Source organism: Saccopteryx bilineata, chromosome 2 (genome assembly GCF_036850765.1).
Source record: "Saccopteryx bilineata isolate mSacBil1 chromosome 2, mSacBil1_pri_phased_curated, whole genome shotgun sequence".
NCBI lineage: Eukaryota > Metazoa > Chordata > Mammalia > Chiroptera > Emballonuridae > Saccopteryx > Saccopteryx bilineata.
Window position 1 is genome coordinate 129,906,290 of NC_089491.1, and position 25,716 is coordinate 129,932,005.

The following is a 25,716-nucleotide window of genomic DNA, read 5'->3' on the forward strand; positions in this document are numbered from 1 at the left end:
TATGTCCAGATCTGAAGCTTACTGGAAGAAGTGCATTGGTGTGTGTTAGTGGGGAGGTTATGAGCCTGGCTGTCTGGGATTCTGGGATCAAGGCAAGATAATCAGCCTGCGTGCTGATCCTGCATTTCAATATGTAGATTTTTTACACAATTCTACCATTCTTAGCTCCTATACTCACCCTTACTTTATCCTGAATCTTTTATCTCTGAATCCCAGGGCTCCTTGGCTCAGTTTCTCCAGACTGAGTATGTTGCTATCTAGATAGATATCAGTAGGGTAGTTTTTCAAATGCTCAGGGAAATGCCAGAGACCTGAGAGGTTTAACCAATTGGTATATGGATTTTCAACCAATCATGTTGCCAATCACACCTCACTCCATGTGGTGGACAGTCTGGAAGGCAAATTAGATCAATTCTTATAAATACCCCGTCTCCCGCAAGCGCTGGATTCCTGTTTCTTCTAGCCTGCTAAGTCTAGTAAATCTCCATCAGTTTGTTGTGTAAACATTTTTTGAAATCGTTCATCCACTATGTCTCAAGTTCTCTTTGTCCTCATGGAGAATAGCTTTTTCATTCCTCACTGATATTTTAAAGTTTTTGGAGGAAAAGCTGATGGATAAGGACAAACTGCCAAGTTACATACATGGCAATATGTAAAGCCATGTATCATTTGTAGTATTAGAATATCTTTATTTCTCAATCTTCAATGTATAAACAGAATTTAAATCACCTAGTAACTATCCTTCTAACCCAGTGAAACCACCTTAGACCAGGACACTACAATCTGTCACCTGAATTGAAACAAATGTAGCAAATGACTGACACTGACCTGGATTTACCCTCATTCCTGAAATCTGCCCAGCAGCTTGACTTCAACCCCACCCTAGGCATTTGGAGGAGAGGTCCTATCTCATGCTTGTACCATTTAGTGAGCAAATGCCTGGATGTCATTTTAAGTGATAGATTTTTTTCAGCTTTCCCCAGATTTAAATTTGATCTAACATTCATTTTCCACCTTCATATGTGCTCACCAGCCTTTTAACTTCCTCCCATATCTGCCTTCAGTAGAAGGAGTCTATGCCGCTGACAACCCAGTGTTCTATGACAAAGAGAGGGAGTATATAATACAGATGAGGAAAGCCTCAAGAGCCACACTAGAGGAAATCATTTCGGCTGATATTTTGTAGTTTTGTCTAAGTAACTGCAGTAATCTTTCAGAGTAATCAGGCTCCTACTGCTTATTGTGTAGTTGAAGTTCCTAGTTTTGCTCTCAACAAACCCACAAAGAAAAGTGTAAACCACATTGTCCTAAATGTAGGTAGCTGACCCAGTACTAAGATTAGAACCTTTTTCCTTAACACACAAACACAGCACAGCTGATGCAGCCGGTAAAATGGGTTCTAGGAGCATGTGAAGTACCAGTTTCAGGACTACCAGAATAACATGAGATAGCTTCAAAGTGAGATTAAAGTTTTTTGAATCTATCAGTGACTAACAACAATTGGACATATGTGAAAAACACCCCTCCCTACTTTCTAACCCTATTTCTCCAACCACAGCTGGAGAAGCTGACCAACAAGTGGGTTACATCCATTCTCAAACACCCTCACTCTTCGTCTAAGAATTTTAAAGTTCATCTATATGTACCACAACTTGTCCTACCTACCTAGCTATCTCCCACTTGGTCAGAACCTCCTAATTTTAAAATATTTTTTCTATTTTTTAATTGCCTTCCCTTTTACTTTTTTATTCTTATTTTTCTTAAGTAGTACCCTTGTTATATCTTCATAAGTCTTTTTTTTGCCTTACATTCTGTATTGTCTGGTATTAATTGAGCTAGATCAACTTTTCTTTTAGTCCTATTTTAAATGGTTTATATTTCATTAATTTCTGTGTAGTTTAATTTAGGAAATTATTTAATTTAGATGTTTGTTATAAGTAACATGTGTCTAAAGTTTGTATTCTTGGCCCTGGTTAGATGGCTTAGTAGATAGCAGGGGTCCCCAAACTTTTTACACAGGGGGTCAGTTCACTGTCCCTCAGACCGTTGGAGGGCCGCCACATACAGTGCTCCTCTCACTGACCACCAATGAAAGAGATGCCCCTTCTGGAAGTGCGGCTGGGGCCGGAAAATGGCCTCAGGGGGCCGCATGCAGCCCGTAGGCCATAGTTTGGGGAAGCCTGCATCCTGTCAGCTTAGAGTACGAATGTTCAGGTTTGATCCCTGGTCAGAGCACACATGAGAAGCAACCATCTGCTTCTTTCCCCTTCCCTCTCCCCTTTCTATTGCTCTTGCCCTTCCATGGCCAGTGGCTCTGTTGGTTTAAGCATTGGCCCCAGGTGCTGAGGATAGCTCAGTTGATTCAAGCATTGTCCCCAGACAGGGGTTACTGGATGGGTCCTGACTGAGGCTCATGCAGGAGTCTGCCTCTCTATTGTCCCTCCGCTCACTTTAAAAATAAAATAAGATTAAAAATATATAAAATAAATAAAATTTGTATTCTTCTTATCCAATGTGATAAAATCTGCCTGGTGAAATTAGCTAAACTGAATTTATTATGATTATGATATATTAGAATTTTACTACAATTCTATTTTTTGGTTCCTATTTAACCAAAGATTTTCTTAAATTCTTTCTTTACTTATCTTTTGTTTGATATTGTTATGTTTGCTTTCTCTATGATGATTTCAAAGCTGTACACTATATTTTTATTTTTGGTGATTTCCACTAAAATTTGGACATGAACACTTAACTATATTTTTTAAGAAAATTTAACAGTATTTGTAATTTTATGTAGCCCCAACCAGTCACAACATTTTTCTAATTTTTTGGGGGGGAGGGGCTTTTGTTTTTGTTTATTCAGTGAGAGGAGGGGAGACAGAGACAGACTCTCTCATACACCTGATTGGAATCCACCTGGCAAGTCCACTAGGGGGTGATGCTCTGCCAATCTGGGGCATTGCACTGTTGCTCACCAATGGAGCTCTTCTTAGCGCCTGAGGTGGAGACCATGGAGCCATCCTCACCGCATGGAGCCAACTTGCTCCAATCGAGCTATGGCTACAAGAGGGGAAGAGAGAAAGAGAAAGAAACGAGATGAGTAGGATGGAAAAGAAGATGGGTACTTCTTCTATGTGCCTTGACTGGAATCAAACCCAAGACATCCACAAACCAGGCGGATGCTGTACCACTGAGCCAACCAGCCAGGGCTACACACCGTCTTTCACAATCTTTTTTTTTTTTTTTTTGTATTTTTCTGAAGCTGGAAACGGGGAGGCAGTCAGACAGACTCCCGCATGTGCCCGACCGGGATCCACCCGGCAAGCCCACCAGGGGGCGATGCTCTGCCCATCCGGGGCGTCACTCTGTCGTGACCAGAGCCACTCTAGCACCTGAGGCAGAAGCCAAAGAGCCATCTTTGCTCCAATGGAGCTTGGGCTGCGGGTGGGGAAGAGAGAGACAGAGAGGAAGGAGAGGGGGAGGGGTGGAGAAGCAGATGGGCGCCTCTCCTGTGTGCTCTTGCCGGGAATCAAACGCGGGACTTCCACATTCCAGGCCGATGCTCTACCACTGAGCCAACCGGCCAGGGCCCAAAATCTTTTTCCACATAATGTCATTGTTAAAATTTTCATTCTATTCTTTATTTAAATGCACATACACAAAAATACATTTTATGGTCGGTAGTTAATTTAATTACTGTTTTGTCATTTTCTAGCATTTGGAGCAAAGGATATTAACTTGAATTTACAACCAGTTTGGATGCCTTTTAATCTGAGAACATGTTCAAACCTCTTTCCGTCTTTCTGGAGAGGTTCCAGTGCTGTCAAAGTGGTACATAGTAAAAAAATTAAAAACCACTCACCTTCAGCACAAAATTTAGATTTCTTTACATGACATACAAAGCTTTCCACAACCTGCTCCAACCAGGACCTTCTTGGCTTCTTCCACTCCTTATCAGATGAGTCAACATTCAGCAAAAACTGAACTCTACATGAGCATGTATGTACACACACGTGTGCGCCCACCCGTACAACACACACACTGTGCATTTGCCCATCGGGGCCCCTCTAGAACACTTTTCTCCTCCACACTTCTCCCATCTCCATGCCTATTATTCACTAGCAAAGTCCTCCTCATCCTTTAAGAAACACCTCTGGCTTCAATTCTTATAAGCATTTTTCACTGGTCAACCACCATTATCATATTGCTGGGGTTTTAATAGGTCTTTATATTTTATACTTTAGCTTATAATTTTATAAGATAGTTTTTTCCCACATTAGTCAGTTGGTCACATGAGTGTAAGGACTATGTGCTTCGTGTTTGTATAATATCAGTGCTTAGCACTATGCCTGACATTTAGTAAATTCTCAGTATATATTTGTTGAGGGAAACACAAAGAAAAAGAACCATGGGCTTAAGAGTATAAAACAATTAAGCTAAATACTTTCAATTAACATTAGTGTTTATCTACTGCTTCAGAATTGTCCAACCATAAGGATTACTACTGAGACTCTCAATGAAAAAATTAAAGTCAATAATTTCCTTGGAAAATAATACTGAAACAGAAAGTTTACAAAGTAGATGTTCCTATTGTGTGTGTATGTGTGTGTGTGTGTGTTTGAACATACACACATATTCTAAAAGAAAACTTCTTCTAATTGAATTCTAAGGAAAAGCTTGTTCAAGAGAAACAATTGTTAAGTCCTAAGTTGAGGTTGAGAGAGGAGAGTTTGCAAGTAAAAGAGGAAAATGAGGAAACAGTAATCTGAACTCAGTGAAAAAGATCTTTAATATAATAAAAGAATATAGTGATATATAAACATGCCATTTATAAAATAGAAGATAGATTCAAGTAAAACATGGAAAACAAAATTTTATATGACGATATAGATATGACTATTATAACATTAAAATAAAATATATTTATATAAAACATCTAATTAATGAGCAAAATTGATAATCAACATTATAATAGAGAAATTATGAAATTAAAAGTAATAAAGGTGAGAAACAGAGAAGATAGAAAATGTCTGATAGCAGAAGTCAGTACTGTGATATGTCATAATAACAACTGTGAAGTTTAAAAAAAAATAAAGAATCTCGAAACTTCAAAAGTAGGAGGAAAGTAAACAAATTACTCTCAGGAAACCAAATTTCAGAGAGCTTCAGACTGCCAAGGAGAGTGGAGAACATCCTCAAAAGTGTTTCTTAAAGAGAAAGCAGGTGACTGAACACTGCTCTGCTCCCAAGTGGACCTCACGGCATGCAGGCCACAGGACATTCTAAGGTAGGCCAACTCCCAACATCTTGTATACTGATAATATTTCTTCAGAGAACAGCAGAGTATTGACTTAGAAAATCAATAACTAACACAGAGTTCAGGAACCTTTTTGGCTGACAGAGCCATGAACACCACATATTTTAAAATGTAATTCCATGAGAGCCATACAATATGTTTAACACTAAATATAAGTAAATGTGTGTGCATTTTATGTAAGACCAACACTTTTAAAGTAAAATAAGTCTCTGAATTTTTTTTAATAATGTTGTTATGCTGTTGCTAACCAATGATGAATAAAGTACTTCTTACTATTAATGCTACTTCTTGTGCTGCATGATTTTGCTGATGGCTTCGTAGTCTGGTTGATATGTGGTGAGGTTAAGCTTCATGCAAGTGTTGAGACTTCCATCCTTTAAATGTGATTGTAGGTTGGTCTTAACGTTCTTTAGATGTGAGAAAGACTGCTCACATGCATATGTAGAGCCAAACATTGTCAGTACAGCAATACTCAAATGCTGCAGTGTGTGGTACGTGACGGGAAGTGTGTTCCAAGTTTTTTGTTTTGTTTTGTTTTGTTTTGTTTTTACAGAGACAGAGAGGAATGTCAGAGAGAGGGATAGATAGAGACAGACAGGAAGGGACAAAGATGAGAAGCATCAATTCTTTGTTGTGGCACCTTAGTTGTTCACTGATTGCTTTCCCCTATGTGCCTTGACCGCAGGCCTTCAGCAGAGTAACCCCTTGCTCAACCCAGCGACCTTGGATCCAAGCTGGTGAGGTTTTACTTAAACCAGATGAGCCTGCACTCAAGCTGGCGACCTCAGGATCTCAAACCTGGGTCCTCTGCATCCCAGTCCAATGCTCTATCCACTGCGCCACTGCCTGGTCAGGCACATATTCCAAGTTATGGCAATCTGTGAGTTGAAGTTTTTTCATTTCTCCTCACTTGTGTTTGCTCGCCAACTCTGCTTGCTGCCGTGCAAGTCTTTGCAAATCTTCATTCAGTGATTTGAACTTATTCATCCACATGTCTGAGGCCTTCAGATCAGCAGCTTGTAGCTCAAAATTTCTGATGGAGGTACCGGGGATGTAATTCAGGTCGGCACTGTCCACTGCACACTCATGTAGATGGGTGATGAACTTAAAAAGACAAGTGTGCTCACAAAATTCTCCAAAACGCGCTTTAAATGACTGCAGGAAATTAGATGTGAAGCCCACTAGCTGCTGGAGATCAAGATGTTGAGCAGGGTCACTTGCTGTGCATGCATCTTTAAACTCTCCCAGTTTTTCAAAGTGTAGTAAACGACCTGTTTCAATGTTGGCGATGAAGAGTTCCAGCTTGTTTTCAAATGCAAACACTGTATTTCCAATGCCTTGCATTTTCACATTGAGTTGGTTCAGATGTTCAGTCATGTCCACAAGATAGTAGAACTTCAGGAGCTACTCAATGTTAGCTAAATCAGGATGCTCAACGTTTTTCATTTCAAGAAAAGTCCGGATTTCGCTCAGACAAGCCACGAAATGGCTGAGCACCTTACCTCTTGACAACCAACACACATTGCTGTGCAGAAGCAGACCAGAATAATTATTTCCAACTTCATCCAGCAGTGTTTTAAACTGGACATCATTTAAAGCTCGGGCAACAATAAAGTTGACCACCCAAATGACCAGCGACATTACCTCACCAAGTTGCTCACCACACATCTGAGCACAAAGCACCTCCCGATGTAGGATGCAGTGAAAACTTAGGATGGGTCTCTTTTCATGTTCACGAAGAAGTGCTACGAATCCTCTGTTTTTCCCCACCATGCACGGAGCACCATAAGTACACACCGAAATAAGTTTATCCATCCATAGATTTTTTTCTTTGGTGAACTCAGTGAAAGACTTGAATAAATCCTCCCCTCTTGTTGTCTCTTTCATAGGCAAAACAGTAAGACTTTCCTCACGTAGTGTGTCACCAACAGCATACCTTGCAATCACACTGAATTGGCATAAATAGCTTACATCTGTTGACTCATCCAAAGCGAGAGCAAAGAATGGTGCTGCATTTCTTCCTTCACTTGTGTTGCCTCAATTTGATTTGCCATCATGATGGTGTGATTGTAAACAGTTCTTGCCGACAGAGGCATGTCTTTTATTCGTTTGATCATCTTGTCTTTATCCAAAAAGTCATCAAAAAGTTCACTGGCAACATCCAGCATGAATGTTTTGGCATACTTCCCATCTATGAATGGCATTCCGTTTCTCACAATTGCTAAAATACCAGCAAAGCTAGCTGAATTCCAGTCACCTTGTTGGGTCCAAACACGGAGTTGCTGCTGACTAGCTTGCACTCTGCACAGTAGCTTTTGACATTCTTTCTTTCTGCTGTCCCCTGCTGGATATTTCGATGCAAATGTAGTATGACGTGTGTCGAATTGCCGCTTTATATTTGACCATTTCATCGATGCAATTTTATCATTGCATATTAGACACACGGCAGAACCTGCTCTCTCCACAAAGGCGAATTCCTCTGTCCATTCCTGCTAAAAAGTACAATACTCCTCATCTCTTTTTCTTTTAGCCATTTTCTTCGTCAAAAGGGTTTCTGCAATTAGCTAGCTGACTACTTGATTAAAAGGAGAGAAGTTTACATCCTGACTCCCAACATCCCGTGTATGTTATGCATTATCCTATAAAAATTTATTGTTGTCTTGGAGGACAGTTGTGATTGGCTCTAGCCACCCACAACCATGAACATGAGCGGTAGGAAATGAATGAACTGTAATACATAAGAATGTTATATATATATACACACACACACACACACACACACACACACACACATATATATATAGTATTTTTCTGAAGCTGGAAACGGGGAGGCAGACAGACTCCCGCATGCTCCTGACCGGGATCCACCGGGCACGCCCACCAGGGGGCGGTGCTCTGCCCATCCCGGGCAGAGCCACTCCAGCGCCTGGGGCAGAGGCCACAGAGCCATCCCCAGCGCCCGGGCCATCTTTGCTCCAATGGAGCCTTGGCTGCGGGAGGGGAAGAGAGAGACAGAGAGGAAGGAGAGGGGGAGGGGTGGAGAAGAGAATGGGTGCTTCTCCTGTGTGCCCTGGCCGGGAATCAAACCCGGGACTTCCACACGCCAGGCCGACGCTCCACCACTGAGCCAACTGGCCAGGGCCGAGAATGTTTTATATTTTTAACATTATTATTTTTTTAAAAAAAGATTTATCTATGAGCCAGATGCAGCCATCAAAAAACCCACATCTGGCTCGCGATCCATAGGTTCCCGACCCCCGAAGTAAATAAAGGATTACAGGAAAACCCAAAATGAAATCTCCAAATGGCTTGTAAACAAACTATTCTCTCTAGTCTAGTAACACATAAATACTATAAAAAAGAATGAATTGTCAATACAAAGTTGTGGGTCAATTACACCTTAGTAAATCGGAAATTTAAAAGCAAAAAAGAGGCCTGACCTGTGGTGACACAGTGGATAAAGCATCGACCTGGAATGCTGAGATCGCCGTTTCAAAACCCTGCACTTGTCTGTCAAGGCACATATGGGAGTTGATGTTTCCTGCTCCTCCCCTCTTTCTCTCTCTCTCTCTCTCTCTCTCACTCTCTCACTCTCTCGCCTCTCTAAAATGAATAAATAAAAAATTTAAAAGCAAAAAACAGTATGAAAGCAGTTAGCTGGGTGCTTCTCACTTGGGTTCTGTTATATGACTATAGTGATGGCTGGGGCTGTGATCAACCCAAGATGACACATTCACATGGTAGATAACTGGTACTAGCTGCCTGCTTGCAGCTCATGTCTGCTATTAAGCAGAGCATTGCACGAAGCCTCTCCAGTTTGGCAGCCCCACAGAGTCTGACTTCTTACTTCCTCACTTCAATAATTCCAACAAACAAGTCTGAGATGTAACATGGCATCACTACAGCCACAATCTATTGTTACAGACAAGTAACAAGTCACCCAGATTCAAGCAGAGGGGACACAGGCCCCACCTCTCCATGTGAAGTCAAGTTCCCTATGTAAGAGCACTATATGGCAAGAGAGATACTGTTGCAGCCATGTTTGGAAAACAATATCACACAGGATTTAAGGCCATCCATTGTTGTGATGTGTACACCAAAAAATATTAGCAATGTTGTCCAAAGTCTGTACAGATATAAAATTAGTCTACCACGTATATCATCTTCCAATTAATTTCAGTAACAATAAAGTTTGTTACTAACCACCTTTTTAACCTGTCACTTTGCTACATACTTGAAAGAATAGAGTTGCTAACCTTAATACAAGAGTGATTTTCCTTCACGGGCTCTGATGAAGGAAGAGAATTGATAATAAGTTAATTAGATTCAGGAGGAAATAGTGACATACAAATTATTCCTACTCATTAAATTATGTCTCTTTAAAAGAATGGCTCTTGTGATTGCCATTTGAGATTAATCAAGAAAAAAATTAAGGAAAATTTTTCATTAATTTTTAATTAAGTTTTTTAAAACTTTTCATTAATCAAAAGAGATAAATGCATACTGAATTACGTTTGTCTGCTACACATGGCAAGTACTACATACCTAGATATATATCTATGTACATCTATATCTTGGTATATCCATTCCATATTCAATCCTCATATCAACCTTCAGATAAAGAAGTAGAGACTCGATGACACTAAGCAGCTTCCCAAAGTCACAGAGCTAATTTGTAGCAGAACACAAGTTTGAAATCAGCATTCAGTGACTTTAAAGCTTATGCTTTTTCTACAACATCACCCATATTTAAATATTACTACAAGTACATCCTTTTCTTGATAAAGTGGTCATCTGAATACTTTCTCAAAATTACTTTTCCTTGACAACATATATTTTCTTAAAATTTCCTCAACTACTAGATAAGTATGCAGCTTTCATAAGTGACACATAATTGAATTGCAGTCTTTATTTCATACTGGCTTTCTCATCATCTGCATCTGAAAATCTCAGGAAACTGAACACACAGCTGCAGAGGTGAGAATCTTTTCATTTATATCTGCACTCATCCAGCCATGGCTCAGAAATTCCATTCTAACTTAATATAAAGAATACTTAACACAACAGGGACCTTGGTTTTTCACTGAATAAAATTTGTCACGAGATAGGTAATTTTATTACTCAAATCCTTCCAAATAACTTTACCTTGCTTGGTTATCCAAAAATGATACAAATCAGCTGATATGTGTGTTATTAAAGAGAGAAATCTGAAAATGTGTTTCGATTAATACATACGCACAATCAATACAATTTAATCTTCAAAATCTTTGTCATTTCAGTCTTTATGTAGAATGCTTTGCCATCTCAATAATACTTTATAAAGCATATGTTTTCAGAGTGGAGAATTATTACTTCCCTGGGATGATAAGAACAGTCCTTCCACATTCCTCTGTGCCTAATTTACGTGTGTGTTATACTAATTGTGCACTAGGGGAGTTTGAATACTCTACTTTAGGCACTGTATCACACCATTTTGGGGTCTGTGAGGACCACTGCAGTGTCTGACAGAGGACTGCAGCTGTGAACTGACAACTAAATTAGGAGTAATTATGTGCATAAGTAATAGGCTCTATATGGTAGTTAACTGATCCACACTCAAATCTCTGTGGTAACGGCTTCTCCTAAACTCACTACTCAGTTATAAGGAAATACATTTCAGATCAAACTCTCCCAAACATGCAGATGTTTATTAAACAAGTGTGTCTTAGCAAGGAGGCACGCAGAGATTATACAACCTGTTCGGTAAGCTCAGTGATATCCCAGCAGTTTGTCTTTGGGAGTTCCAACCAGCCCTGTGCGTGAAAGGCTAGCAGAGCAGAGTACAGGAAGGCAAACTTAGGGAAATGAAATCATTTAGGTTTTATGTGCTCAGGTAAGCAGTTTGAACTTTTCTGAAAGACAGAAGAAGCCATGGGAGAATTGTAATCATGGAAATAATGTACACTGTAGAAAGATCACTCCGACAGCAGTGTGTAGGGCAGACTGAAGTAGGATTGGGAGGAGGCAAAGTTGATGAGAGGTTAACACACATGAGAAGTGGTAAGAGCTTAAGCAAAGGCATAAGCATTGAGAACAGCAAAGGGGATAGATTCAAAGGAAATAAGTCAGCATTTGAGAATGAGCGGGCTATATGTATGAGAAAGTTCTAGAATAGCTCATAGCCTTAGGCAATTGTGTGGGCAGTGTGACAGATGCCCCGATGGGCAGAGCATCGCCCCCTGGTGGGCAGGTCATCGCCCCCTGGTGGGCGTGCGGGGGGGGGGGGGGGGGGGAATCCTGGTAGGGCGCATTCGGGAGTCTGTCTGACTGTCTCTCCCCGTTTCCAGCTTCAGAAAAAAAATGAATTAAAATAAATTAAAATAAAATAAAATAAAATGGTAGAGAGAGGACCAGAAATCAGATGGAATGTTCCTATAGACAGAAGTTTCAAGGCAGTAATCTCAGTAGAGAAAGCTGAGGCCTTAATGGTGAAAAAATCCAGCCATTTAGAGGAAGTTTACTCACAATAGAGAGAATAGTATGTGTGAAGGCTCTGGAGGAAGGGAGTGAAGGAAAGAACCACTCGCAATTCCTGGACACACCACACTCCCCCTCCCCTCCATGCCATCACATGTGCTTCTCCTTTTTGTGAACGATCTATTGTCTGATCCACACTCCTCTCCTCCTGTCTAATTCCTCATCTTTAAAATTCAACTTGATATATTGGCCTCCAGGAATCCTTCTGTGATCTTCCCTCTCCTTCCCTGGTTTAAGTTTATCCCATACATTCTAAAAGCATTCTCTGCTTAACACGTTTCATTTTTTTGTAATCACTTATATTTTTGTACCATTTTACTATGAAGACCTTAGAGCAGTGGTCCCCAACCCCTGGGCCGCAGACCAGTACCGGTCTGTGGCCATTTGGTACCGGTCCGCACAGAAAGAATAAATCGCTTACATTATTTCTGTTTTATTTATATTTAAGTCTGAACGATGTTTTATTTTTAAAAAATGACCAGATTCCCTCTGTTACATCCGTCTAAGACTCACTCTTGATGCTTGTCTTGGTCATGTGATACATTTATTCGTCCCTCCATGAAAATATTTTCTGACATTAAACCGGTCCGTGGCCCAAAGTAGGTTGGGGACCACTGCTTTAGAGTATAGAGTATATCTTCTCAGAGCTTAGGACAATGACTGGTTAATATGCTTTTAATATTTATATGTTAGAGAAATGAATGTTAAAATTTTATAATTCACCAGGACTGCCTGACCAGGTGGTGGTGCAGTGAATGAATATTGGCCTGGAATGCTGAGGACTCATGTTCTAAACCCCAAAGTGGCTGGCGTGGGCGAAGCTCATCCGGCTTGAGTGCGGGGTCACAGTCTTGAGCGTAGGATCATAGACATGACCCCATGGTTGCTGGCTTGAGCCCAAAGATCGCTGGCTTAAGCAAGGGGTCACTGGCTGTGCTGTAGCCCCCATCCCCTCCCTGGTCAAGGCACATATGAGAAAGCAATCAATGAACAACTGAAGTACCACAACAAGTTGATACTTCTCATCTCTCTCCCTTCCTGTCTGTCTGTTCCTGTCTGTCTCTCTCTCTGTCTTTCTAAAAGTAAAATTAAAAAAAAATATTTTAAACAATAGGTGATGGCTTATACTAACAACAGGGCATAAAAAAGAAGGAGACAAATGAACTACTCAGCATTTCAGTAGAGAAGTGAAGACTATCACCTAAGAATAATAAACCATTCACTGCAGTGAAGGAGCTGTGGTACATACCTTTTCAGACACTTCTAAGTGAGACACTTTCAGAGCTTGCTTAAAATCTGCTTTGTCTAAAAGTCCATTCCCTTCCTTGTCTACTTGTTAAAAATATTTTCTCAATCCCGTCAAAATACGAACACCTCTTTTATGTAGCTGTTCTTTTAGCTCATCTGTTTAGGAAGAGGAGAGATGGAAACTAATAGTTCTTATTCACAAATGCATCAAATTACAATAGTCTCTCATGTAAGAAAATTAAAGTTGATGTAACTGATGTAAAAAATGTCAAACAAATATATGTATGACTGATTAAAAAAAAAAACTTTGGAAAATGGAATCCTTTTAATAAAGAAGGTTATACCAGAACTATAGCACCACTGTGTGGTGAAAGTGTTGTATTTTAAATATAGCAGAGTAATGTTACTCTTTATCACCAAAAAAATAACCTAAATGTTACAAATAACATTTTATTTTCTAGGCATCCTCTTCATCTAACAATCCTGCATTTTTCATCCTTTTGTCTTTCTTTGCTGTTACCAAATGAATTTTAAAAATTGACTCCAGGCAACTCACTCAAAAATCATCAGTTCAAAATGTCTAAAATAGTTTGCAATTTCCAAATTATAACTTATATGTGAAATAATATCAAGGTTTTGGAGTGTTATCCTATACTGTTATATTTAAAATTTCCCTTTCTTCCAGGAATTCATAGAGATTATGTTCTTGGGCCTCTAGCATTCTCTTTGTGGCTCAGTAATTTCACTTACTGTAGTTTGTGCCATCTTAAGAACATGTAAGGAACTTTTATTAAAATATTTAGTAAATACAATACATTAGAGAAAGTAAATGTCACTAGATACAATAATGAAAAAGATTGTTTAGATCATGATAGAATAAGCAGTTTACTAACAATGGCATTAAAACTGTGGAGGGATTCAGCCCCTTCTCACCGGTTCAGCAGAACCAATACTTAATTTTTGTTGAGTTGGGCAAACTGGTTGTTAAAATGGCACTTGTAATCAGGGTTCTCTCTAAGCTGCCCAATGTGGAAATCACAAATTTACATTCCTTACTCTGTTTTAAAGTTCATCTGCGCAAGAGTGTATTCTAAGCACCCATAGTAATGTTCATTCCATTTTTAGGAGAAAAAAATTGCAGGTGAGGGTGCCAATCAAGAAGCAATATGGAAATATATATCTTAAATAAGTTTGGTGGGGTTTTTAGTCAGGTATTAGTTAATATTGTTTCATTAATATTTAAAACTTTCTTATAACATAATATAGTTTTTTGTACCTCTTTTATTGTTCTTATTTAAGTATTAAATGCATGAAATAATAAACCACCTTTTGGTATATCATTTTTTTTAAACTTAAAATGGTCACTAGGGCCAAGAACTGGTTGTTAAATTATTTGAATTCCACCACTGCATAAAAACTATTTGAGCCCTGGCCGGTTGGCTCAGCAGCAGAGTGTCGGTCTGGCATGTGGAAGTCCTGGGTTCGATTCCCTGTCAGGACACACAGGAGAAACTCCCATCTGCTTCTCCACCCTTCCCCCTCTCCTTCCTCTCTGTCTCTCTCTTCCCCTCCCTGAGCCAGGGCTCCATTGAAGCAAAGTTGGCCCCGAGGGACTGAAGATGGCTCCATGGCCTCTGCTTCAAGCACTAGAATGACCCCAGTGGCAACAAAACAACACCCAGATCGGCAGAGCATCGCCCCCTAGTGGACATGCCAGGTGGATCCAGGTGCATGTGGGAGTCTGTCTGCCTCCCCGCTTCTAATTTCGGAAAAATACAAAAAAAGAAAAAACAAAGAATATTTGAGACTTCTAATACCAATCACAGACAACTTTTAAATGTTTTTATTCTTCTTACTCCTTAATAATCTTTAAATGATAAATCAGAATTTATTAAAGTTTATAAATCATATGTTGATTTTTGTCTATTACTTCTAGACTATTAAATTCAATGAAAGATTTGTCTGAGCTTAATATACCCAGTAGTTAGAAGATTAGACTAAAAATAAAATTTGTAATGTTTTAGTGTCCAGAGCCTACATACATTACCACTGTGAGAAATTAATTTAAAAAACTATTTTCGCCATTTTAGTGATTAAGAGATTTACAAGGTCATATGTCTATTGAATGACAGAATCAAATGAATCTGGCTCCCAGCCTTGTATCTTTATATGTATATGCTAGGCTTCTATAAATCTTTTTAGATATCATCTTAAGCAAAAAACAAGTATTATATTACAAAATCAGTTACATTTAATTCCGTTCATGAATAAAACCCATACTACACTAGTTATTCAATTAGACAGGATCATAAAGAGAATCGTAAAAATATTTTTAAACAAATAAATACTTCTATGTATACAATTAACTTATAAAAGATAAGCAAATAAATATTAAAAAGTGGCATAAGACTGCAAAATATTTGAAAAATACTGCTTTACTACCTACAAAGAAAATTGTTAAATATTTAAAATAATTGAGAGTATAGTAAAATGATACATACCTTGAATGGCTTTGAAGACCAGCCTATCATTGGCTTCTTGACTGGTTATATCATCCTCATGTTCTATAGGATCAGATCTGCAACTGACATGGCTCACAGTGATAAAAATTTATTCTGCTTTGTAACCCAGAATATGTAATCTCTAAGCTCTTTCCTGCTGTAGACCCAATGAAACTCTCAGCAGTTGGAAGAATGCGTAAAAATTAATCAAGTCCCACTTTCTGCCTGCTGATTTAATCCCAGGAGGATTAAATATGCTAAATCAAGGGCTAACATCCTTAAAACCTTCTAAGAACCACTTTTAAACATTACATTCATTTTTGTAGCTATGTCATGTTCTTTTAAAATAATTAAAACTACTAAATTTAAAAGCAGTTTTACCTTTCAAAGTATAAAATGGAAAAATGTTATTTTAGAAAGCAAAAAAAAAAAATGCATTCATTTTGAGCAATACAGTAAAATGACATAGTAAAACAAACTTCTTATAGCCAATCTGAAGGATATGGCCTGTAATGCACATAGAGAACACCAATTAATATCATTTTGAATTATATTTATCACCAAGAAACACTTGTAAGAATAGCATATATTTACCAAGATATACTCAGCAAGAATAATAGAATATATAAAATATAATTACTGTAAAACTCAAATTAAATTAAAAGTATTTTAAATTCACAGCATTATTTTCTCATTATGCATATTAACATATAAGACCTAAAACATTTTTTAATGCTAAAAAAAACCATACTAAAATGTGGGGAAAATTATTACTATTGTATTATATCTAATTTTTAAAATTTTATTGCTGTTAATATTTTATAAAATAAAAATGTTATAGCAGAGGCAAAAGTAATAAAGTTAGCTTTAACATAAAATGGAACACTTTTGTTCTTTACTTGATTATAACTGTTCCCACATATGAAATGTAAGACAGCACATAAAATAGACAAATATAGCTATGCCTTGTTTTAAAATATATAAACCTGAATAAAGTCAAAATGCTTTGGGATAGAATAATTTTAAGATAAAAATGTTTTAATAAATAAATGATAAAATGTTTTCACTTTATCTTCGAAATGACAAATGTATGTTTGACTTACCTGAGAGAATCCAAAGCTCTCTGATCAATATTTGTGATCCGAAATATAAATAATATATTTTCTTTTATGTTTTCTGGAAGTCTGGGATGATCAGAACTTGAAAATGTCAAGTTTGCACCCTAAAAAAAATCAACCGATGAACTATTTAAAGCTTAGAAAGTCTATAAGAAATAAAATACAACTAATACTAATTTTAAAAATTCAATTTGGATTATGTGGCATGGTATACTTTTCTAATGATTTTTAAAAAGCATTTTAGAGACCATCCAGAAAGCACACAGGCTTCAGCTAACAATATGGAAAAATAAGGGAACTAATCTCCCAATCAACCTCTGAATTAGAATAATCTTCTATTTAATAATCCAATGTAAAAATTTAATATAAGAACTCTATTTTCATAAGAATCTTAGATAAATTATTAAAATCAAAATAACATTTGATCTACAGAAATATGCATTCAAATTGATGAACTATGATAGATCAATCACAATCTTTCACCTGTTTTTTTGAAAATAGTACATAAACATAAAACTTAGTTTTGCCTGACCAGTGGTGGCGCAGTGGATAGAGCGTCGGACTGGGATGCAGAGGATCCAGGTTCGAGACCCCAAGGTCATCAGCTTGAGCACAGGCTCATCTGGTTTGAGCAAAAAGCTCACCAGCTTGGACCCAAGGTCGCTGGCTTGAGCAAGGGGTTAGTGGGTCTGCTGTAGCTCCACGGTCAAGGCACATGTGAGAAAGCAATCAATGAACAACTAAAATGCCACAACAAAAAACTGATGATTGATGCTTCTCATCTCTCTCCATTCCTGTCTGTCTGTCCCTATCTATTCCTCTCTCTCTCTGTCTCTGTAGAAGAAAAAACAACAACTTAGTTTTAAACTAATTAGAGCATAAAGGCTTCAATAAAAATATTCCTATCAAAAATCTTTAATCTACTTAGAAAATTTTTATTATTTTAACTTCTGAGTCACTCAAATAAATATGCTCAAATGAGAACAGTCACAAATTTAAAATAAGAAGTTTAATTTTCTTTCTTGAAAATAATAGGAGAGATTTCTCGCCTCTTCTTTTTTTTGGAATATTTACTTAAGAAAACTTGTAACTATAAGTGCTTTCTCCTTTATTTGAAACATACACAAATTCTTTTCAAATTATAATGGTAAGTAATTGAAGAGACTGTGAATTGGTAGCAAGAATGTACATAAAAGTAAATGTGTGTATACAGGGAGTCCTCAGGTTATGACATAGTTCCTTTCCTAACACAGTGACGTAACCCAAATTTTGGTGTAAGTTGAAACACACCCTAGCCTAAGTCACTTACCTGTCCTAACACAGTGTAGGAGCTATATGATAAAAGCCAAAAAAGTCGCCAAAGCAACACAAACAGAACACTTGCACTTTTAACAGCCCAAAATGGTATAGGTAAGTGTAGTGGGGACACCAACTCCCTCACTCTATGCCGCGTTACTGCATATTCTTCCATATACGCAACCAAATTATTGTAGTTCACCCACGTATAAGTCAACACTAAACATATAAGCCAAAACACTCACATCTCAATTTTTTAAAGTTGTTATGGGAGTGAGCATTGTAAACTCAAAACATCGTATGTCAAGATGGTCATAACCTGAGGACCCCTGTATACACATGAGTACATAAGGGTACATCTGTGCAGTCTGTGGCGGTGCATCCAAAGCTGTATGTCCATGCACATGAATGAACATATGTAGGTACACTTATACATGTGTGTCTATGGCCACGTGTACACGTTTATTTGAGTATTATCTTAATAGTTGGCACTAAAATTTCTTACAGGAAGTGTTTAGAAAAAATATTATTGGATAATATAGAAAAGATAAGTTCCAGAGTAATATCTGGAAAGCAGAAGAAACACATACACCTAAAAAAAGAGAAGATAGAATATTTCTGCATAAAGAAATGGAATATTGTAGAGAAGAGGACATGATGGAAGGAGTCAAGAAATGAAGAGGTGGGCCTTTACCATGGGACATAATCAAGGACCATATTTCTAAGAATAAAAATGTCTAATAATAAATTGTAAGTTGCTGGCACTGCTGTAATCTTCCTCCATGTCCCTTTCAAAATGTCTGCCACACACACAGAGCATTATATACATGGTTTGCATACAGATTCCCACCATCCCCCCCTCCTTCTTTTCTTTGTTTCTTTCTTTCATGAAAATCATAACAGGGAGCTGAGTTCCATATCTGCTTCAGGTGACATGGAACAGGAAAAGTAAGAATAAGCCACAAACTATACTAAATTATTGGAGACAGCACTCAGAGCTGGAGGTAATTTCAGTGTGAGATAAGCACTGTGTATCCTTTCTGCAGGTGGTGAAATGGGAGAAAAAGTTCATTTTCTCCAGATCACAATAGGCAGACTTGAGTGATATATCTATATTTTATTTAACCTAATTTTAAGATGTAAAGTTTGTCCTCACCCCAATTTCTCACTTAATAGTAACTACATCTCATTGACTCTACCTCCTGAAGATTATTTTACATTTCTAAGTAGCTTTACAGACACAGCCTCTTTGCCTAATTGAAACTGCCTCCTTCCTAAATTTATATGCTTCAATTCAATCTGGTTCTTCATACACAGTCTTTAATATATTTTCCATATTGTAACCAGGAAATCTATCTAAATCACAAACCCAATGTCACCTCTCTCCATTCCATCCACACCTTATCTTTCAATGACTCCCCAACACAATTTAGGTAACTCTTTAACAGAGGCTGCTCTTAATAAGCCCTGACTCAGCCCTGGCCAGTTGGCTCAGCGGTAGAGCGTCGGCCTAGCGTGTGGAGGACCCGGGTTTGATTCCCGGCCAGGGCACACAGGAGAAGCGCCCATTTGCTTCTCCACCCCTCCGCCGCGCTTTCCTCTCTCTCTCTTCCCCTCCCACAGCCAAGGCTCCACTGGAGCAAAGATGGCCCGGGCGCTGGGGATGGCTCTGTGGCCTCTGCCTCAGGTGCTAGAGTGGCTCTGGTCGCAACATGGCGACGCCCAGGATGGGCAGAGCATCGCCCCCTGGTGGGCAGAGCGTCGCCCCTGGTGGGCGTGCCGGGTGGATCCCGGTCAGGCACATGCGGGAGTCTGTCTGACTGTCTCTCCCTGTTTCCAAGCTTCAGAAAAATGAAAAAAATAAAATAAAATAAAAATAAATAAAAAGCCCTGACTCATTCTTGACAACACCAACTTTGAACTTTATACTCCAGAGAGACTTTCCCTACCCTTTCCTATCGTCTAACTCAACTAAATAACCCCTCTAGGTGAAGTTTATTTTTTTAATTTATTTTTATTGTTAATTTTAATGGGGTGACATTGATAAATCAGGGTACATATGTTCAGAGAAAAATCTCTAGGTTATTTTGACATCTGATTATGCTGCATTCCCATCACCCAAAGTCCAATTATCTTCCATCACCTTCTAACTGGTTGTCTTTGTGCCCCTCCTCTCTCCCAACCCCCTCCCTCTATCCCCCCCATAACCACCACACTCTTGTTCATGCCTCTGAGTCTCATTTTTATGTCCCACTTAATAATGGAATTATATAGTTCTTAGTTTGTTCTGATTTACTTATTTCGCTCAGTATAATGTTATCAAGGTCCATCCATTTTGTTGTAAATGATCCGATATCATCATTTCTTATGGCTGAGTAGTATTCCATAGTATATATGTACCAAAGCTTTTTAGTCCACTCATCCACTGTCAGACACTTGGGCTGTTTCCAGATCTACGCTATTGTGAACAATGCTGCCATAAACATGGGGTGCATTTCTCCTTTTGAAACAGTGCTATGGTGTTCTTGGGGTATATTCCTAAAAGTGGGATAGCTGGGTCAAAAGGCAGTTTGATTTTTAATTTTTTGCGGAATCTCCATACTGTTTTCCACAGTGGCTGCACCATTCTGCATTCCCACCAGACATACTTTAAAGATATAGAACACATATTCCAAAAATTTATATGGAACCAAAAAAGAACACAAACAGCTTCAGCAATCTTGATAAGAAGAATAAAGCAGGAGGTATCACACTTCCTGATATCAAGTTATACTACAAGGCCACTGTACTCAAAATAGCCTGGTCCTGGCATAAGAACAGGCATATAGATCAATGGAACAGAACCCAGAACCCAGAAATAAACCGACAGCTTTATGGACAACTGATATTTGACAATGGAGGTAAGAGCAACAATGGAATAAAGTTAGCCTCTTTAATAAATGGTGTTGGCAAAATTAGACATCTACCTGCAAAACAAATGAAACTAGACAACCAGCAAACACCAGCTACAAAAATGAACTCAAAATCGATAAAAGACTTAAATGTAAGCTGTAAAACCATAAGCATCTTAGAAGAAAACATAGGCAGTAAGCTCTCTGACATCTCTTGCAGCAATATATTTGCCGATTTATCTCTACGGACAACTGAAATAAAAGACAGGATAAACAAATGGGACTATATCAAACTAAAGAGCTTTTGCTCAGCTAAAGACAATAAGAACAGAATAAAAAAACAAACTACACAATGGGAGAAGAGAACATATTTGACAATACGTCTGATAAGGGGTTAATAACCAAAATTTATAAAGAACTTGTAAAACTCAACACCAGGAAGACAAACAATCCAATCAAAAATGGGTGAAAGAAATGAATAGACATTTCTCCAAAGAGGACATACAGATGGCCAATAGGCATATGAAAAAATCCTCAACATCACTAATCATTAGAGAAATGCAAATTAAAATCACAATGAGATATCACCTCACACCAGTCAGAATGGCGCTCATCAACAAAACAACACAGAATAAGTGCTGGCAAGGATGTGAAGAAAAGGGAACCCTCCTGCACTGTTGGTGGGAATGTAGGTGAAGTTTACATGGCACTTTCTTCAGGAAGCTACTTTGATCCCACAAAGCTGAATCATTTCCCTTTCTATTTGACAATGTTTCCAATCAGACTAAACTCAACAATACCAGGCAATGGTTCTCTCTCCAATGCTTAGCCTATGAATATGCATATATTTTTTACATGAATGATCACTGTGGATAGTGCTGCACTTTAATCATGAAATAACATGGAATATAATGATTTAAAATGTAAGAGCACAATACAAATTGTAACATTATCTATGATCAATCCATTCTAGAAAAATCTTTTTGTCACACCATATGTTTGGAGTTGCATCAGGTGGGAAAATCACAAGGATAAGCTACCTATCAAATATATTTTTTACATGAATGATCACTGTGAATGCAACAGAGCAAGAGCCCAGATGGGCGGAGCATCGCCCCCTGGTGGGCATGCTGGGTGGATCACCGTCGGGCACATGCGGGAGTCTGTCTGATTGCCTCCCATTTACAACAAAAACAAAAAAAGGAGTATAAAGCCAGTACAACTGAAAACTGTTGATAATATCCAAGTCTAATCCAAAGGAAGAGAAGGAAAAGCTTCAGGATAAAACTATAACATGATACAGACTAGGGTATTATTGGTACAATTTATCCAAAATGAGACTGAGGAGAACATGAATAGAGCCAGTTCCATGAGAATGACTAACAAAGACAGAAAAGGAAGCCCTACTTAGATAACACTGGTCAGAACTTGTGTTCATAATGTGGTATGTACTGATGGTGCTCCGAGCATGGTGAGGAAACACAGACGATTCGTACTGCTTCTTTGTGAACATGAAGAGACCCATCCTAATTTTTCACTGCATCCTACATCAGGAGGCGCTTTGTGCTCAGATGTGTGGCAAGTAGCTTCATGAGGTGATGTCACTGGTCATTCGGGTGGTCAACTTTATTGTTGCCAGAGCTTTAAATGATCGCCAGTTTAAAACACTGCTGGATGAAGTTGGGAATAATTATCCTGGTCTGCTTCTGCACAGCAATGTGCATTGGTTGTCAAGAGGGAAGGTGCTCAGCCATTTCACGGCTTGTCTGAGCAAAATCCGGACTTTTCTTGAAATGAAAAATGTTGAGCATCCTGAGTTAGCTAACACTGAGTGGCTCCTGAAGTTCTACTATCTTGTGGGGATGACTGACCATCTGAACCAGCTAAATGTGAAAATGCAAGGTGTTGGAAATACAGTCTTATCCCTTCAACAAGCAGAGTTTGCATTTGAAAACAAGCTGGAACTCTTCATTGATGACATTGAAACAGGTCTTTTACTACACTTTGAAAAACTGGGAGAGTTTAAAGATGAACGCACAGCAAGTGACCTTGCTTAACATCTTGATCTCCAGCAGCTAGTGGGCTCACATTGAATCTCCTGCAGTTATTCAAAGTGTGCTTTGGAGAATTTTGTGAGCACACTTGTCTTTTTAAGTTCATCACCCATCCACATGATTGTGTAGTGGACAACGCTGACCTGAGTTACAACCCCGGTGTTTCTTTCAGAGATTTTCAGCTACAAGTGGCTGACCTGAAGGCCTCAGACATATATGTGAATAAGTTCAAGTCACTGAATGAACATTTGGAAAGACTTGCACAACAGCAAGCAGAATTGGCGAGCAAACACAAGTGGGGAGAAATGAAAAAACTTCAACCCTTGGACCAGCTGATTGTCAAAACTTGGAACACATTTCCTGCCACATTACCACACACTGCAGCGTGTGAGTATTGCTGTACTGACAATGTTTGGCTCTACGTATGCATGTGTGCGGTCTTTCTTACATCTAAGGAACGTTAAGACCTAGCTACGATCATGTTTAATGGATAGAAGTCTTAACGCCTGCATGAAGCTTAACCTCACCATATATCAACCAGACTACAAAGCCATCAGCAAAACCTGCAGCACCAGAAGTCACAATAATGGTAAGAAGTACTTTATTCATCATTGGTTAGCAACAGCATAACAACCTTATTAAAAAGAATTCAGAGGCCTGACCTGTGGTGGCGCAGTGGATAAAGCGTCGACCTGGAAATGCTGAGGTCACCAGTTCGTAAACCCTGGGCTTGCCCGGTCAAGGCACATATGGGAGTTGATGCTTCCAGCTCCTCCCCACTTCTCTCTCTTTCTGTCTCTCTCTCCTCTCTATCACTCTCTGTCTTTCTCTCTCCTCTCGAAAAATAAATAAATTTAAAAAATAATTAAAAAAAAGAATTCAGAGACTCATTATGCTTTAAAACTGTTGGGCTTACATAAAATGCACACATTTAGTTGTATTTAGTGTTAAGCATATTGTATGGCTCTTATGGAATTACATTTTAAAATATGTGGCGTTCATGGCTCTCTCAGCCAAAAAGGTTCCCGACCCCTGTCTTATATGGATACCAGTCACACTGGTTTAAGACCCCACCCTTGTAATATCTCATTTAATTTTAATTAACTCTTTAAAATCTCTATCCTCAAGCTTAAGACCGTTGCGAGGTAAAAATTCAACATATGAATTTGGAGGGTGTAATTCAGTCTACAATGTTCTACCTTCTTATCCCTCAAATTTATTTTCTTCTCACATGCAAAATAGATTCACTCCTTTCCTAACAATCCCAAAAACCTTCACTCATTCCAGCATAAATTCTTAGTCCACAGTCTCATCTAAATATCATCTAAATGAGACATGGGTGAGATGAGGTATGATTCATCATAAGGCAAAATTCATCAACTATGAACCTATGAAACAAGATGGATTATGTGCATCCAAAATGCAGTGGTGAAACAAACACAGAATAGACATTGCCATTTTAAAATAAACAATCAGAATGAAAAAAATGGTCACAGGTCTTGAGCAAGTCCAAAACAGAGCAAAGGAAATTTCACTAGATTATAAACTTGGAGAGTAATCCTCTTTGGCTCCTTGCTCTGTCCACTGGGTCTAGTGGGGTGGCAGCCCTGCCTTCTGTATATCTTGGGACTGAATATAAATGGGTGCTCAATAAAAATGTGTGGGAGGGGCCCTGGCCAGTTGGCTCAGCTGTAGAGGGTCGGCCTGGCATGTGGGGGACCCGGGTTCGATTCCCGGCCAGGAAACATAGGAGAAGTGCCCATTTGCTTCTCCACCCCCCCTCCTTCCTCTCTGTCTCTCTCTTCCCCTCCCGCAGCCAAGGCTCCATTGGAGCAAAGATGGCCCAGGCGCTGGGGATGGCTCCTTGGCCTCTGCCCCAGGCGCTAGAGTGGCTCTGGTCGCGGCAGAGCGACGCCCCAGAGGGGCAGAGCATTGCCTCCTGTTGGGCAGAGCATCGCCCCTGGTGGATGTGCCGGGTGGATCCTGGTTGGGCGCATGCGGGAGTCTGTCTGACTGTCTCTCCCATTTCCAGCTTCAGAGAAATACAAAAAAAAAAAAAAAATGTGTGGGAGGAAAGTTTGCATGTTCCCTGAAACATTTCACATTCTACTAAGGGATGATCATATAGAAACGAGAATTTATTTTGTCAAGTGTTATGTAAAAAAAAAAAAGAGAGAGAAAAGGAGGTCCTGGCTGGTTGGCTAGGTGATAGAGCATTGGCCCAGAATGTAAAAGTCCCAGGTTCAATTCCCAGCCAGGGCACATAGGAAAAGTGCCCATTTGCTTCTCCACCCTTCCTCTTCTCCTTTCTCTCTGCCTCTCTCTTCCCCTCCCAGAGCCAAGGTTCCACTGGAGCACAGTCGGTCCAGGCACTGAGGACAGCGCCATGGCCTCCACCTCACGTGCTAGAATGGTTTTGGTCACAATGGAGCAATACCCAAGAGGGGCCAGCACTCACCCCATGGTGTGCATGCCAGGTGGATCTTGGTAGGGTACATGGGGAAGTCTGTCTCTCTGCTTTCCTGCTTTTCATTTTAGAAAAATACACAGGCACACACACACATACAAAAAAATAAGAAGAAAACGAAGAAAGGAAAGAAGGGAAGCGAGGGAGACAGAAAGGGAGGAAGGGAAAGTGGAACAAAGGAAGGAAGGGAATGAGGAAGGAAGAGAGGGAGGAAGACAGGGAGGGAGGAAGGGAGGAAAAAAGAAAAGAAAACTGAGAGAAAAGCTATCACAAATTTTGATGACTTTTTATGACATAAAGGAAAACCC

At 39.1% G+C, this 25,716-nt stretch overlaps 1 pseudogene; it reads right to left on the minus strand.

Annotated features, from left to right (window-relative positions):
* Positions 1-8,710: 8,710 nt before the first annotated feature.
* Positions 8,711-25,716, minus strand: part of LOC136322311 (calcyphosin-2-like) — a 134,891-nt pseudogene continuing 117,885 nt past the window's right edge.